The sequence below is a fragment of the Mobula birostris genome, chromosome 3, assembly GCF_030028105.1.
Source record: "Mobula birostris isolate sMobBir1 chromosome 3, sMobBir1.hap1, whole genome shotgun sequence".
In the NCBI taxonomy this organism is placed as follows: Eukaryota; Metazoa; Chordata; class Chondrichthyes; order Myliobatiformes; family Myliobatidae; genus Mobula; species Mobula birostris.
In genome coordinates this window covers 196,805,588-196,820,452 of record NC_092372.1, presented here as the reverse complement: position 1 = coordinate 196,820,452, position 14,865 = coordinate 196,805,588, and the positions used below count along the sequence as shown (strand labels likewise).

The 14,865-nt window shown below is 39.3% G+C and overlaps 1 protein-coding gene across 7 annotated transcripts in view; it reads left to right on the top strand.

Annotated features, from left to right (window-relative positions):
- The window catches only part of pard3aa (par-3 family cell polarity regulator alpha, a), an 881,596-nt gene that overhangs the window by 371,120 nt on the left and 495,611 nt on the right, over positions 1-14,865 (top strand). The gene's annotated exons all lie outside the window — the stretch shown is intronic.

Below are 14,865 nucleotides of genomic sequence, written 5' to 3'. Positions count from 1 at the left end.
GAGGGTGGTTACGTGCCCTAGGGGGTGTTAGGTCAAAAAGAATTTGTCAGGGGGCATTCAAGATTCTTGTGAAAGGGGGGGAGGTGGTAAGCAGCACCCTAACTTGAGGCATGGGACCTGACCAACCATAAGTACAGCAGGCACTTACAAAAAAAAAAGGATGAGGCACTGGAACACATGAAGAACCATAGCTCTGCAGGTGGTGAGCAATCATTGTCACAACACGTCCAAAACTTGGCAATCTCATCCAACCTTACCAACTAAACAGCCATTATTGGGGATGCATAAATTAGAAACCAGGATGCCCACCCTGAAAAGGCCACTTATGTCATTACTCAGTTCCAGCAGATGAAAGAAGCATTTGAAAAGCTTTGCACACTTGAGTCATTTGCCAAGAAAGTGAAATGTGACCTTGATAGTGGTCTCAATGATTCTTATAAACCTAACAAAATGATAGTAAAGTTTGGAAAATCTCATACAATTGGTGAAAGACTAATAATGCCTGCTGTATCAGAAGTGCTCACTATTGTTCTCAAAATGGATACCAGTATTTTAAAGTCAATTCCTCTGAGCATTAACTCTGAGGCTTGATGTATTGACCAAGTGAGTGAAGACATTGAATAGCAACTATGCACAGAGCTACAAAAAGCAGAATTTGGGATACAACTGGATGAGTCAACTGTGCGAGACAACAAGGCATTGCTAGTGGCATTTGAACAGTCATCAAAAATGGAAAAGTTTCTGAAGAGGCTCTCTTATGTAAAAAGTTAAAAACAAATATCAATGGAGAATCAGTCTACGATGAGCTCAAAATGTATATTGAGGATAAAAGTATTCTGATTAGGAACATAATTTCTTGTGCGAGAGGTGGAACACCATATATGACAGGTCACCATGCAGATTTGTGGTATTTATGAAAAAAGAAATTCCAAGTCTGTTTGTAATCCACTGTTCAATTCGTCATGAACATCTTGCAGCCAAAATCTTTATAGCCAGCGACTTTTTTCAAGCATGACTGTTGTAGTATCTGTTATCAACAAAATTAAAGCTCATTCATTAAATAGCTGAATATTTCACCAGTTATGCCAAGATGATGATGAAGGGTTTGAATGCTTGCTTCTTCACACTGAAGTGTGTTGGCTGTCAAAAGGCTGCTGCTTAAAACATTTCTTTGATCTTCTTGCCATTGTGGTTGAATTTTTGTTTGAAGTTGACAAGAGCTTGGGAATCAAGACTGAACTTCTACATGGAGATGTGGTACACCTAGCCGATCTGTATGACAAAGTGAACATTATAAATATGAAACTGCACAGTGGCAATTTCAATTTAATTCAGGCAAAAAGTGCAGTGTCCACTTTTATCAGAAAATTGGAAATATGTAATGAAAACATTGGGAGAAGAATATTCTCACAGTTTCCTTGCATGGAAAGTATGGCACTCTCTTTCACAGCTGGTGATTTGCAAGAGTACTACTTATACCTGCAGTCACTGAAGAAGGATTTTCAAAATTGATTCAAGGATTTGAACAATCTGGAAATTCCGGACTGGGTAATTAACCCATTTCTTTGCAAGGTGGGACAACAGGTAGAGAGCTTGCAAGAAGAAATTATGGAAATTCCGAAGGATGAAGAAGCACAAATGCTTTTCAGAAATGTCACCTTTTGTGGTATGTGGCTACACCATCATACAAAGTTTCCTGGTCTTTGGAGAAGAGGCAAACTGCTCTTTATTGCATTTCCATCCTCCCACCTTATTGAAAGAGGCTTCAGTGACCTTTCAGTGCAGTGAACCACATACTCACAAAACACAGAAACCACTTCGACATTGCTACATGTGGGGACTTAAGGCTTTTGCTGTCACAGCTTGAACCAGATATTTCAACTCTTGCTAAAAACCATCAAGCTCAAGGATCACATTGATATTGAAGCTGCTGCACAGTGCACGGGTACTGTGTAGGCTAGGTATAAAGACAAATAAAGATGTAAAGCAGGATAATTTTTTGTCACGTTAGCATGTGGTAGGCATATTTTTACTTTACGGGGGTGCCAGAAAGTTATTTGTGCCTAAGAGGGGTGTGGGCAATTTGGGGGGATGTTGGCAAGTATGAAAGTGCTTTGGGCTAAAAAAGGTTGAGAAACACCGATATAAAGGAAATAAAAAATTTGTAACTTTGGGAAGGGCAGGATGGGTCGTAATCACAGTGATAACAGTTAAAACACAATCTTCAAATTACAATATTTTAAAAAGATTAAAATTAATGCTATTAGGGAACTTGTAAAACAAGCAAATTTACAAAGTTGATTCAATTCAATACATCGTTTTGAACTGATAGTCAAAATTAATAGTAGAAAACTGATATATCCGTGCAAGTACTCTGGGAATTTCTTAAATATAGGTGCTGGAAAGCGAAACGGGCCTCAACAAATATTGAAGAGAGAAATAAGAAAAAGAGTTTACTGAAATGTGAATGTTTGTAGAGTAGAAAAGAAGGGCCTAATGCAGTATTAGCATAACGGATGGTTGAATAATCGGTGTGGATTTGGTGGGCCAGTTTCCATGCTGTAATTCTCTGACTTTATTGGACGCTCGTCAACATGGTGTCCATATTCATAAAATAATATGGTAGACACAAAAAAATGGATCCAGTAATACAAACTTAATTTGAAATGAAATAGATGAATTTAGAACTTCTGTAATTTAAATGTCACGGTAAAATGTTGATCTAGAGGGAAAATGACCTACATTGTCTGTTTGTAGATAAAATTTAACATTGACCAATGCTGAAATGCAGAATAAATGAACAAGTAAGCAATCCAAGTACTTTGTTTAAACAACCAAGTATGCAAATGAAAGATTTTCACAAGCAGCACAGTTGTCATGCATGGTTCTTGCAAATTTATAATTTTTCTATTTAATTGTGTCACATGCTCACTGGCAACACTTTGGACAAAGGAGATTTTAGAGAAATAAACATGGTTAGATTTATACTCTATTTGACATTGCTACATGTGTTTGATGGTCAGCACGCACACAAGAGGCTGAAGGGCTTGTTTTTTCCTGTTTCTCTCTTCCTCTTCATCCATCTGTTTCAAGGGATCAATTGCCGAAGTCAATGGTATACTGTTAAAATAATGATCTTTTTTAAAAAGGGATGTCAGATCAACGAGGTGGTCAATCCAAAAGATTAGCTTTACTTGACACATATACATCGAATCATGCAGTGAAATATGTAACTTGTATCAAATCAAACAAGTGAGAATTGTCAAACCTTGTGTCTAGTTGTGGTTGCTGAGACAAAGGAGAGGGATTTTAATGCTGTTGATTGAACAGAGAAGAGCCTCAAGTCTGGTTCCTTTTGTTGGAAGAGTTATAAACCATGACAGAATCTGGGCTTCACAGCTTGTGAAGGTGGTGTTTGGAACAAAATGTAGGTTGAATCTGATGCTTGTGGACAATATTTTGTTTTTTTCTTGCTGGAGATTCCTTTCATTTGAAAGAAACAGCAAGATTTAGGAGGACATGTCCTCGAACATTGTACCCCAAGCGCTCAGCATAAGTGCATTTAAATTGCCTTTTTCAAATAATTAACCACGTTAAATTGTACGTTGATGTTGTTAGTTTTATATGACTTCAGTGAAAGATGTCCTGTTCGTAAGCTCAGCACAAAAAACATGATTTAAAAAAATCTTACATGCATTGAAAAGTTAATAAGTGGTGATTAATCCTATAAACTTCCACAAACATAGTACAATCAACGTTGCATATGCACGACATGAGGGATACTGGCATCTTTTATTTTGGTCGCTGTGAATATCAACAGATGTGATGTTCTGGACTGGTCAAAGAACACTGAGGCTGTCTACAAGAAGGGTCAGAGCCGTCTCTATTTCCTGAGGAGACTGAGGTCCTTTAACATCTGCCAGACGATGCTGAGGATGTTCTACGAGTCTGTGGTGGCCAGTGCTATCATGTTTGCTGTTGTGTCCTGGGGCAGCAAGCTGAGGGTAGCAGACACCAACAGAATCAACAAACTCATTCGTAAGGCCAGTGATGTCATGGGGATGGAACTGGACTCTCCCACGGTGGTGTCTGAAAAGAGGATACTGTCTAAGTTGCATGCCATCTTGGACAATGTCTCCCATCCACTACATAATGTACTGGGTGGGCACAGGAGTACATTCAGCCAGAGACTGATTCCACCGAGATACAACACAGAGCGTCATAGGAAGTCATTCCTGCTTGTGGCCATCAAACTTTACAACTCCTCCCTTGGGGGGTCAGATACCCTGAGCCAATAGGCTGGTCCTGGATTTATTTCATAATTTACTGGCATAATTTACATACTACTATTTAACTATTTATGGTTTTATTACTATTTATTATTTATGGTGCAACTATAACGAAAACCAATTTCCCCCGGGATCAATAAGGTATGACTATGACTATGACTGTTAGCTGCAGCTTTGCTTGTGTCTCTTCTTCTGGATGGCAGCACTCAAGGCAATCAAGAATTTGGGCACATGGAAGCTGCAGAGCAATGATTCCAGAGTGGGATTTTAATTCACTGGTGTATGAATTTCTTACTGAAGTCACTGTGCAAGGCTGGTTTCTCTTGACAGAGTTGTTTGATGTGAACTCATCAATGCAGGAAGTTATGGTCTGGATTGTGGACTGGGCAGTCTCACAAAGCTTTCATTAGCATTAGGAACATACATCAGTATATTTTCACAAAGACTATCATACCATGCCTATTGTTGTCAAATATTTTGATATTTTTAGGTAATCATACTAAAATAAAATTATCCTGACCAGCACCTCCGTAGGTCCTCCTTGCAAAATGCTGTTATTTTGAAAATACTTTAAAAAAATTGTAAGATTTCCTTTAGCAAGTCAGTCACAAATCCTAAATTTGGTTCACAATATTTATTGACTTGACTTCAGAATATCCCAAAGCGCAAATAAAGTTCTTGTTGTAAATATGAGTAAACACAGCAGCCAATTTGCACACAGCATGTTCTCACAAACAGAAATTAAATTAGTTGGCAATTAAAATGGTTTTAGTTTTGTTGGCAGAAGGTTAGAAGATGCTGGCCAAGATAGAATAAATGCTCTATGGATAGTGCACTGGACATGGTATTAATATATATATTTGCTAAACTGATATTAGTTGGAAAAGAACCTTCAAAATATAAATGTAAATTACCCAAATGTATTAACAATGTAGCAGGAGAAAGGAAAGTGAATGGAATTAATAAATGAAGATATGGAATTTATGGCGGAGGCCAAAACGTAGAATTTTCTGTTTTTCTAATGCTTAGCTGGGGAAAGTTGTGTTTCAATAAATGTGTCAAGTGAGAAAGTTTGGATGGATTCTGTAAGATGGAGACTTGCACTCAGGATATGTATGATTTGAGATACTGAATCTTCAGACCACTTACATGATAATGTAGAAAGTAACTGTGTTGAAGAAGGAGACAGCAAATGATAGGTCTTAAGGGAATAGAGATGGAAAATGCACAAATGGAAAGCTCAGGCTGCGATTCAACAAACATATATGAGAAGTTTCTCTTTGTGCTGAACATTTGAGGAAAGGCTTAGAAGACAGCCATGTCAAAAAGTGCAAAGAAGCCGAGAAAACTGATGGTGGCGACAGTGTCAAGGTCACAGCGACTATCAATGTCCTGACGTTGTTCAAGGCAGTTTCCATTCATCATCAGATGGAAACCTAATTGAAATAAATCAAATTGTTGTGAGAAAAATAGACAGGATTTGACTTGTACAAGAAGGGATTTATATTTGTAGAATATATTTAATGACTTCATGAAGTCTGAAAGTGCTTTATGACCGAAGAAGTTCTGATAGAAGTCGTGCTGTAATGTACAAAGTGGAATGCAGAAATATTAACTGAGACTGTGATTTTGCTCAAAGCAATGTCAAACAATAGCAATGTGATTATGATATAGTAGTATCTTTTCTTGACTTTGAGTAGGACAAGCTTACTTGTTATCAGAAACAGTGGTATTGGATCTTGGCATGTGCCTGGGTGTAAAAAGGGTCAAGCTTTAATTTGACTGAGAAAGATTAAAGAATGTGGCCACACATTAGAATTATGAAAAAAAGGTCAGAATAAAGCATCAGCTTTGTGATCCAGAGGTTGTGGGTAGTTATTTCTGTGGTTGAGCATTATCAGTTTCATAAAAGAGACACATTGTGTCAGAGGTGAAGGGTTAATATATCAGTTAAAGGGATAGGTGTCTTGAATAGGATTGCATAGTTAGGACGCAAGGAGAAAAGTGAAAGAGAGATATGGATTCTAGCACCGGAGTGTGGATAGGAAAACCTTGCAAAGTTCTGCAAGGTAGTTAGAAGGATGAATTTTAGAAAAGAGGTGAGATGGAAGCCTGTGAATGGTTGAATATCTATCTCAAGTGATGTAAGTCCACTCAACTATTTAGACTAATTCACTGGCACAGAACAAGGAAGTTTCTAGTGAACACAAGAAGCTGCTTATGGCGTTCCATGCTGATCCTGGATTATTTAAAGCTTTTGGCAGAAAGGAGAAGAGACTGATCTGAAATAAAATAGAAACTGATGGAGGGAATTAATGGATTGAGTAGCATCTGTGGGAGGAAGGAACTATTGAAGTTTCAGATCAAAACCATGCATCTGGGCGATTATTATCCCAATGAGCTGAACTGTCTGTTTGCCTTAAGATGAGAGAAAGTTGAGTCGATGTGGTGGGTGATAATCTTTGGTGATAAAATTGCTTTACATTGGGGGGCATCAGCAGCAAAGGTTGAGGTCAGCAACTAATTCTGAAGATCAATGGCCAGCTATAAGATGGATAGGAACCTAAAAATATTGCTTTATGTTGTGTGTGTGAGAGAATTATTTGCTTGTGGTTGAGAATTTGAAAGGTTACAGAGATAAGAAGGATGAGCAATAGAAAAAATGTGATCAGAGAAAAGCCTTTTTATCATTGAGCTATGTTTGTAACTCGTTGCACAGAATGGAAGCTGGTCGAGGATCCCACTGGCAAATCTGGTGACACTGGGTCAGGGAAGGGTTGTACTTATTGTTTAAACAGGAGAAAAAATGAATGGTATTGGAAAAATGAAATGTGAATTTTGAGGTAAATTGGCCTGAAGACTTCATAGAATAAACTTTGAAAATAGACTATACTTCAAATACTGCTTTGGAAGTTGTGTGCTACTTCAGGTATGGAGTGTCAGTGGAAACCATTGTTGGGTTTTCAGAACGTTGAGGAGTGGTCCAGCATAAGTGATTATTTTACAGCTTGCACAAGTGTAATTTAGTGCAATTGTCTGGCAGTAGGTTTGTCCATGGCTGCAATACAGGTGAATGAGCAGATGATTGGAACTGCAATGTAGTGTGAAGGAATAACACACAATTATGAGTGGCATTGTGGCTTTAAGAATTGGTTCAGATTCATCCAGCCAAAGGTGACGGAGGAATTCTGAACTATGAAAAATGTCAGCAGCCACAGGAAACAAGTGGAAAGCAAAAGAACTGCCAAACATAAGAGACTACTGAGCAGAGAGAAAACCAGCAGGAATAGATCAATGCCAGCTCACTGTTGAGTTAAAATTCTCTGGCACAAGGGCAGAAAACTGACAACATAGGAGCACAACAATTACCAGAATAGAGGCAGTCCAGCAGAGAATATCGTCACTGTGGTAAATCTGGTAGTTCAAAAACATTAAAGCCTTTGGGATTTCCTTTTTGTGAAAAACCTTACACGTACAATATAGATAAATTGCTTAAATGTTTAATCTTGTTAAAAATATTTCAGAATTGAACCAGAGTTAAAAGTTGTGCTTTTTGAATATATGTCTTTTTTTTTAAAAAAACTACAATTTCTGGCAGTTTTTTTTATCATGTATTAGAGAAGTATTCTTCCAGAACAGTAATTGGCATTCCATGCATCATGGGGGTCTGTTGTCTCAAAACTGTCTGCGGAGCTGAGCATTTCCCAGCAACATGGCAACATAAATGGTGTTAACATGGCGTTGGGATGGTCAGCCTAACAACACTTTGTTTTTTCTTCCTTCAGGTATCTGTGTTCTTTTTTTTTACTAAATTCTCTGGTCACTGGAGAGAAAGATGAGTTCTCACATGCATCTCCCCCATTTCACGCACATCTGCTCTCACTCCATCCTCCTGTCACCCCACTAGGAATAGGGTTTCCCTGGTCCTCACCTACCACCCCACCAGCCTCCAAGTCCAACATATTATTCTCCGTAACTTCCGCCACCTCCAACGGGATCCCACCACTAAGCACATCTTTCCTCCCCCCCCCGCTTTCCGCAGGGATCACTCCCTACACGACTCCCTTGTCCATTCGTTCCCCCCCCCATCCCTCCCCAATGATCTCCCTCCTGGCACTTATCCTTGTAAGCGGAACAAGTGCTACACATGCCCTTACACTTCCTCCCTTACCACCATTCAGGGCCCCAGCCAGTCCTTCCAGGTGAGGCAACACTTCGCCTGTGAGTCGGCTGGGGTGATATACTGCATCCGGTGCTCCCGATGTGGCCTTCTATATATTATCATCTCATATCCCTTTTGCCAATCACCTGTCCAGCTCTTGGCTCCATCCCTCCCCCTCCTGTCTTCTCCTATCATTTTGGATCTCCCCCTCCCCCTCCCCCTCCCACTTTCAAATCTCTTACTAGCTCTTCCTTCAGTTAGTCCTGACGAAGGGTCTCAGCCCGAAACGTCGACTGTACCTCTTCCTAGAGATGCTGCCTGGCCTGCTGCGTTCACCAGCAACTTTGATGTGTGGTGCTTAAAACAATTTGGTTAATTTTCATGCAAACATGAGGAAATCTGCAGATGATGGAATTTCGAGCAACACACATAAAAATCGCTAGTGAACGTAGCAGGCCAGGCAGCTCCTGATGCTCCTGATGTGGCCTTCTATATATTGGCGAGACCCGACGCAGGCTGGGAGACCTTTTCGCTGAACACCTACGCTCTGTCCGCCAGAGAAAGCAGGATCTCCCAGTGGCCACACATTTTAATTCCACATCCCATTCCCATTCTGATATGTGTATCCTCGGCCTCCTCTACTGTAAAGATGAAGTCACACTCAAGTTGGAGGAACAACACCTTATATTCCGTCTGGGTAGCCTCCAACCTGATGGCATGAACATTGACCTCAAACTTCCGCTAATGCCAAACTTACCCCTTGTACCCCATCCGTTATTTATTTATATACACACATTATTTTTCTCTCTCTCCTTTTTCTCCCTCTGTCCTCCTCACTATACTCCTTGCCCATCCTCTGGGCTTCCCCCCCCTTCTTTCTCCCTAGGCCTCCTGTCCCATGATCCTCTCATATCCCTTTTGCCAATCAACTGTCCAACTCTTGGCTCCATCCCTCCCCCTCCTGTCTTCTCCTATCATTTCGGATCTCCCCCTCCTCCTCCCACTTTCAAATCCCTTACTAGCTCTTCCTTCAGTTAGTCCTGACGAAGGGTCTCAGCCCAGAACATCGACTGTACCTCTTCCTATAGATGCTGCCTGTCCTGTTGCGTTCACTAGCAATTTTTGTGTGTGTTGGTTAATTTTCATAAAGGGTGCCATGTCAAATACATTTCCTGAGACCCTGCCTTTAATTCTCCATCAGCAGGTGTTGCAGCATACTTGTCAGTAAGTGTTCAAGACATGACTTTAATGTCATTCCTGTGTTGTGGTCCATCTTCTAGAATAGGCGTATTTTTCTAAAAAGAATGGCCCCTTTGTGAGACAGCTTTGTCAGTTTGCATTGTGCCTATCAGGATAAAACATTTTCATCTTGGTGGCTGACAGTTCTGAACATTCTGCTTTTAACAGTGCTGAGATTTAAAAAAAACTGACAAATGGAGCAATGGACTTCGTAAATAAAAGAAACTTTGACGTTATCTTCTCACCTATCTAGAGGGGCACATATTTAGAATCTACATGTGCGGCATTGCAACGTGGCATTTCTTTTAAAAAAGATTAAAAAGGTTATTTGGGCCACATTTTATTTCAATTATTCAGTCTCCTTTCAATCTGTCAAACTTTGCACAGTACAACTCTTGATATGAAATGTCTGAAGATTCATGATTGTGATTAATTAATCATATGAAATACTATCTTTTTCATACCTTTGAGAGAAAACATTTGGAAAAAATTAAATTAGTGCATCAGATGAAGTGGAATGTTAAGTAGTGCTGCCAGCTGGTTATACACACATTTCAGAAGTTAGGCAGTTGTAGATCTATATTAAATAGCTTCTCTTTAAGTGCAAATCATTAATTTCCCCAGTAAATTTTAATATATGTGATTGAAGCAAATCTTACTATTTTCATTATTTACTGACCACATACAATTTTTAATAATTGTAATATTTTTGAGGTGGGCTGCAGTTCAGTTGTTGTCATTTTGCACAACCAATTAAGACAACGTTGTTTCCTTGAAAATGAATATACGGCAATTGCTTAAGTCTAAGTACACCACCGTGCAACCAGGTGTTGGAGTTCTTAGCCAACAGAAACAGTGAGCAGTTTTAAACTCCTGGGAGTGCACATCTTGCACAACCTCTCATGGACCCAGAGCACATCCTACACAATCAGGACAGCTCAACACCAGTACTTTTTAAGGAGGCTGAAGAGTGCTGGACTATGCACCTCTATACTCATGTCATTCTACAGGTATGCAGCAGAGAGCATCTTGACAAACTGCAAGACTGCATAGTGTGGAAACTGCACTGTGGCAGACAGGAAATCTCGACAACGGGTTGTCAAAACTGCCCAAAGCATCACTATCAAGGAAGGGTGCTGGGAAAAGGCCAATAACATCATGAAGGATTTCACCCACTTACTCATGGACTGTTCATCCCACTCCCTTCAGGAAGGAAGCTATGTAGCACTCAACCGAGGGCTACCAAACTCAAAAACAGTTTCTTTCCCCAAACAGTAAGGCTGATCAATACCTCCACCTATTAACCCACACATCCACACCCCCAACCACCACTACTTGATTATTTCCTGTAAATCATCTTATGTACAGTCAATCCTGTGCCTAGCATCATTTCATGGACATGCAATCAGTCTAGGTATCAAGCTATCATACGTATTTATATTTATTGACTTTTTATTATGATTACTGTGGCATGCAAAAGTTTGGGCACCCCTGGTCAAAATTTCTGTTACTGTGAATAACGAAATGAGTAAAAGGTGAACTGATTTCCAAAAGGCATAAAGTTAAAGATGACACATTTATTTAATATTTTAAGCAAGAAAACTTTTTTATTTCCATCTTTTACAGTTTCAAATTAACAAAAAAGGAAAAGGGCCCGAAGCAAAAGTTTGGGCACCCTCCATGGCAGTACTTAATAACACCCCCTTTGGCAAGTATCACAGCTTGTAAACGCTTTTTGCAGCTAGCTAAGGGTCCTTCAATTCTTGGTTGGGGGATTTTCAGCCATTTTGGCCTTGCAAAAGGCTTCCAATTCTGTGAGATTCTTGGGCCGTCTTGCATGCACTGCTCTTTTGAGGTCTATCCACAGATTCTCGATGATGTTTAGGTCGGGGGATATGAGGGCCATGGCAAAATCTTCAGCTTGCGCCTCTTGAGCTAGTCCATTGTGGATTCTGAGGTGTGTTTAGGTTCATTATCCTGTCGTAGAAGCCATCCTCTTTTCATCTTTGGCTTTTTTTTTTACAGACGGTGTGATGTTTGCTTACAGAATTTGCTGGTATTTAATTGAATTCATTCTTCCCTCTACCAGTAAATGTTCCCCGTGCCACTGGCTGCAACACAAGCCCAAAGCATGATCAATACAGCCCCGTGCTTAACAGCTGGAGAGGTATTCTTTTCATGAAACTCTGCACCTTTTTTTCTCCAAACATACCTTTGCTCATTGCGGCCAAAAAGTTCTATTTTAATTTCATCAGTCCACAGGACTTGTTTCCAAAATGCATCAGGCTTGTTTAGGTTTTCCTTTTAAGCTTTTGAATAGAACTTTTTGGCTGCAATGAGCAAAGGTATGTTTGGAGAAAAAAGGGTGCAGAATTTCATGAAAAGAACCCCTCTCCAACTGTTAAACGCGTGGGTGGATCGTTCATGCTTTGGACTTGTGTTGCAGCCAGTGGCACGGGAACATTTACTGGTAGAGGGAAGAATGAATTCAATTAAATACCAGCAAATTCTGGGAGCAAGCATTACACCGTCTGTAAAAAAGCCGAAGATGAAAAGTGGATGGCTTCTACAACAGGATAATGAACCTAAAATCCGCAATGGACTACCTCAAGAGGTGCAAGCTGAAGGTTTTGCCATGGCCCTCACAGTCCCCTGACCTAAACATCATCGAGAATCTGTGGATAGAACTCAAAAGAGCAGTGCCTGCAAGATGGCCCAAGAATCTCACAGAACTAGAAGCCTTTTGCAAGGAAGAATGGGTGAAAATCCCCCAAACAAGAATTGAAAGGCACTTAGCTGGCTACAGAAAGCATTTACAAGCTGTGATACTTGCCAAAGGGGGTTTTACTAAGTACTGCCATGCAGGTTGCCCAAATTTTTGCTTCGGGCCCTTTTCCTTTTTTGTTATTTTGAAACTGTAAAAGATGGAAATAAAGTTTTCTTGCTTAAAATATTAAAGAAATGTGTCATCTTTAACTTTATACCTTTTGGAAATCAGTTCATCTTTTACTCACTTCACTATTCACAGTAACAGGAATTTTGACCAGGGGTGCCCAAACTTTTGCATGCCACTATTATTGTGTTCTTTATCTTACTGTATTTTTTGTGTTGCATTGGATCCAGAATAACAGTTATTTCATTCTTCTTAAACTTGCCTACTGGAAATGGCACGGAATAACCTTGAACGAGAGGAGTTTGAGTGAACTTCTTGGATAGCTTTCAGTTTGTGGAACTTAACGTGCTCTTTGCTCTGTCAAATTTTTCTACCAAAGATTTAAATATTTTTAACATTTAGTTGTGTGCCCTGTTATTATTTTAATTGAAATTGGTATTTCTGTCAAATAAAGTAGAATAGTTTATAATAATGTTGCAAGTCTTCGTGACCTGGGCATTGACATAATCTACACTACATGTAATTGGTTTTAAACAGGCAAATGAGATGGCTTATTTGCATACATAAGGGACCCATAAGGAGCAGTGACATGAATGACCAGTCATTAATTTGATCTAACTTTTCAATGTCTCATTTATGTAGATTTTCTTTGACAATCCACACTGTATCCTTTTCACTCCTATTCTCAAGTCACTTAACATTTGTGCTGTCAATTCCACTTCCTTACATGAAAATAATTTGGCAAATCCTTGGCTGATTTAAATAATGCCTTTGATTGGATTAAGAATATGTTGCTGCAGGCTTTTTCCTGGTTCGTCCAGTGTCAGATCACAAGTCCAACTGTGGAAGGTGATTTTGCAATCGCAACAGATTCAGACAGTTGATTTCCTATTTCCACAATCACTATGGACGCATGATGTACAGACGCTCCTGTACCTAACGTCTATGTATATAAGCTATCCTATGTATTTAGACTTAATGTGGTTTTTATATTCTTATGTGTTCTTTATCTTACTGTTTTTTTTGTGTGCTGCACAGAAGCCGAAATAACAATTATTTTGTTCCTCTTTACTGGAAATGTCATGAAACAATCTTGAATGAATCTGTATTGAGAATCCACCTGAAAAACAGCAGGTCTGAAACCATTAAGCATACTGAGCAGCTAATAAATTTAAAGAATTGTAGGATTGTCAGACAGAAGCAATATGTATGAATTGCAGTACTTCGTGATTCATTTTTTGTGATTCACTTGATGAAATGAGAGCTCAACATGGGATTGAAGTTGTTATTGGAATATCTGAGTGAATTTGAAAATTATAATTCTGAAAATCTTTGAATTTTTAGATGGTATTTTGAGGAAATGGCATTCTTCATATGTAAAATTAATATCTCAGTACTGCAGAATTTGTTCAGCACTGAATCATTGAATAAGACTTAAAAAGTTATTTGGGTTTGCAGTGGAAATACACAATGATATTCAAGTTCACATTCTATCACTGCTGATTTTATTGGAGATGATGCTGAAGCCAAAAATGCACAATAAGAAGTGTATTGTGAGTGCAACTTTGCAATAAACTATGCATTTACAGGCATAGAAAGTTATTGTTTTGATGGAGAAATGACATCAAATACCAACAGTTGCACTTGAAAAGTCCGGACTCTGGAATGTAATGACATAAAGAAGGCCATTTAGTCCTTTGACTCTCGTTCTTTAAAAGGTCTTAATGAAGATTCCTAACCTGAAATTGTCAAAGCTGATTTCCCTCTGAAAATGTTGCATGACCTGCGGAGTTCTGCAGCTCCTTTGTATGTTGTTGCTGATTTCTGGCATCTGCAGTCTCTTGTGTGTCCAGTGAGTTCATCGGGTTTGTTTTTCACCATGTGCCTGTCAGTTGTTTTATTTTCTCTGCTTTCAGTTCTGGTCTTTTTCATTTTGCTACTCCATCCATTTTTATTGAGTGAAATGACATATTTTGCAATCACCTCTTTCAAAATGCTCCAATATAGGTTCATCCTATTTGCTGCCCCCACCCAACCTGCTCAACTCAGTTGCAGATATCCCACCCTGCAAAAACTCATTTCAGGGAGGTAGTACCACCACCCCTGCCCCCTGCAACCCCATATTCCACCCCCCCCCCAGGGTGTATGCATACAGGACATTTGATTGTATGTATACAGGACATTTGATTATGAAAGAACACAACAATTTATTTGATCACATATTGAAACTATTTACACACACACACACACACACACACACACACACACACACACACACACAT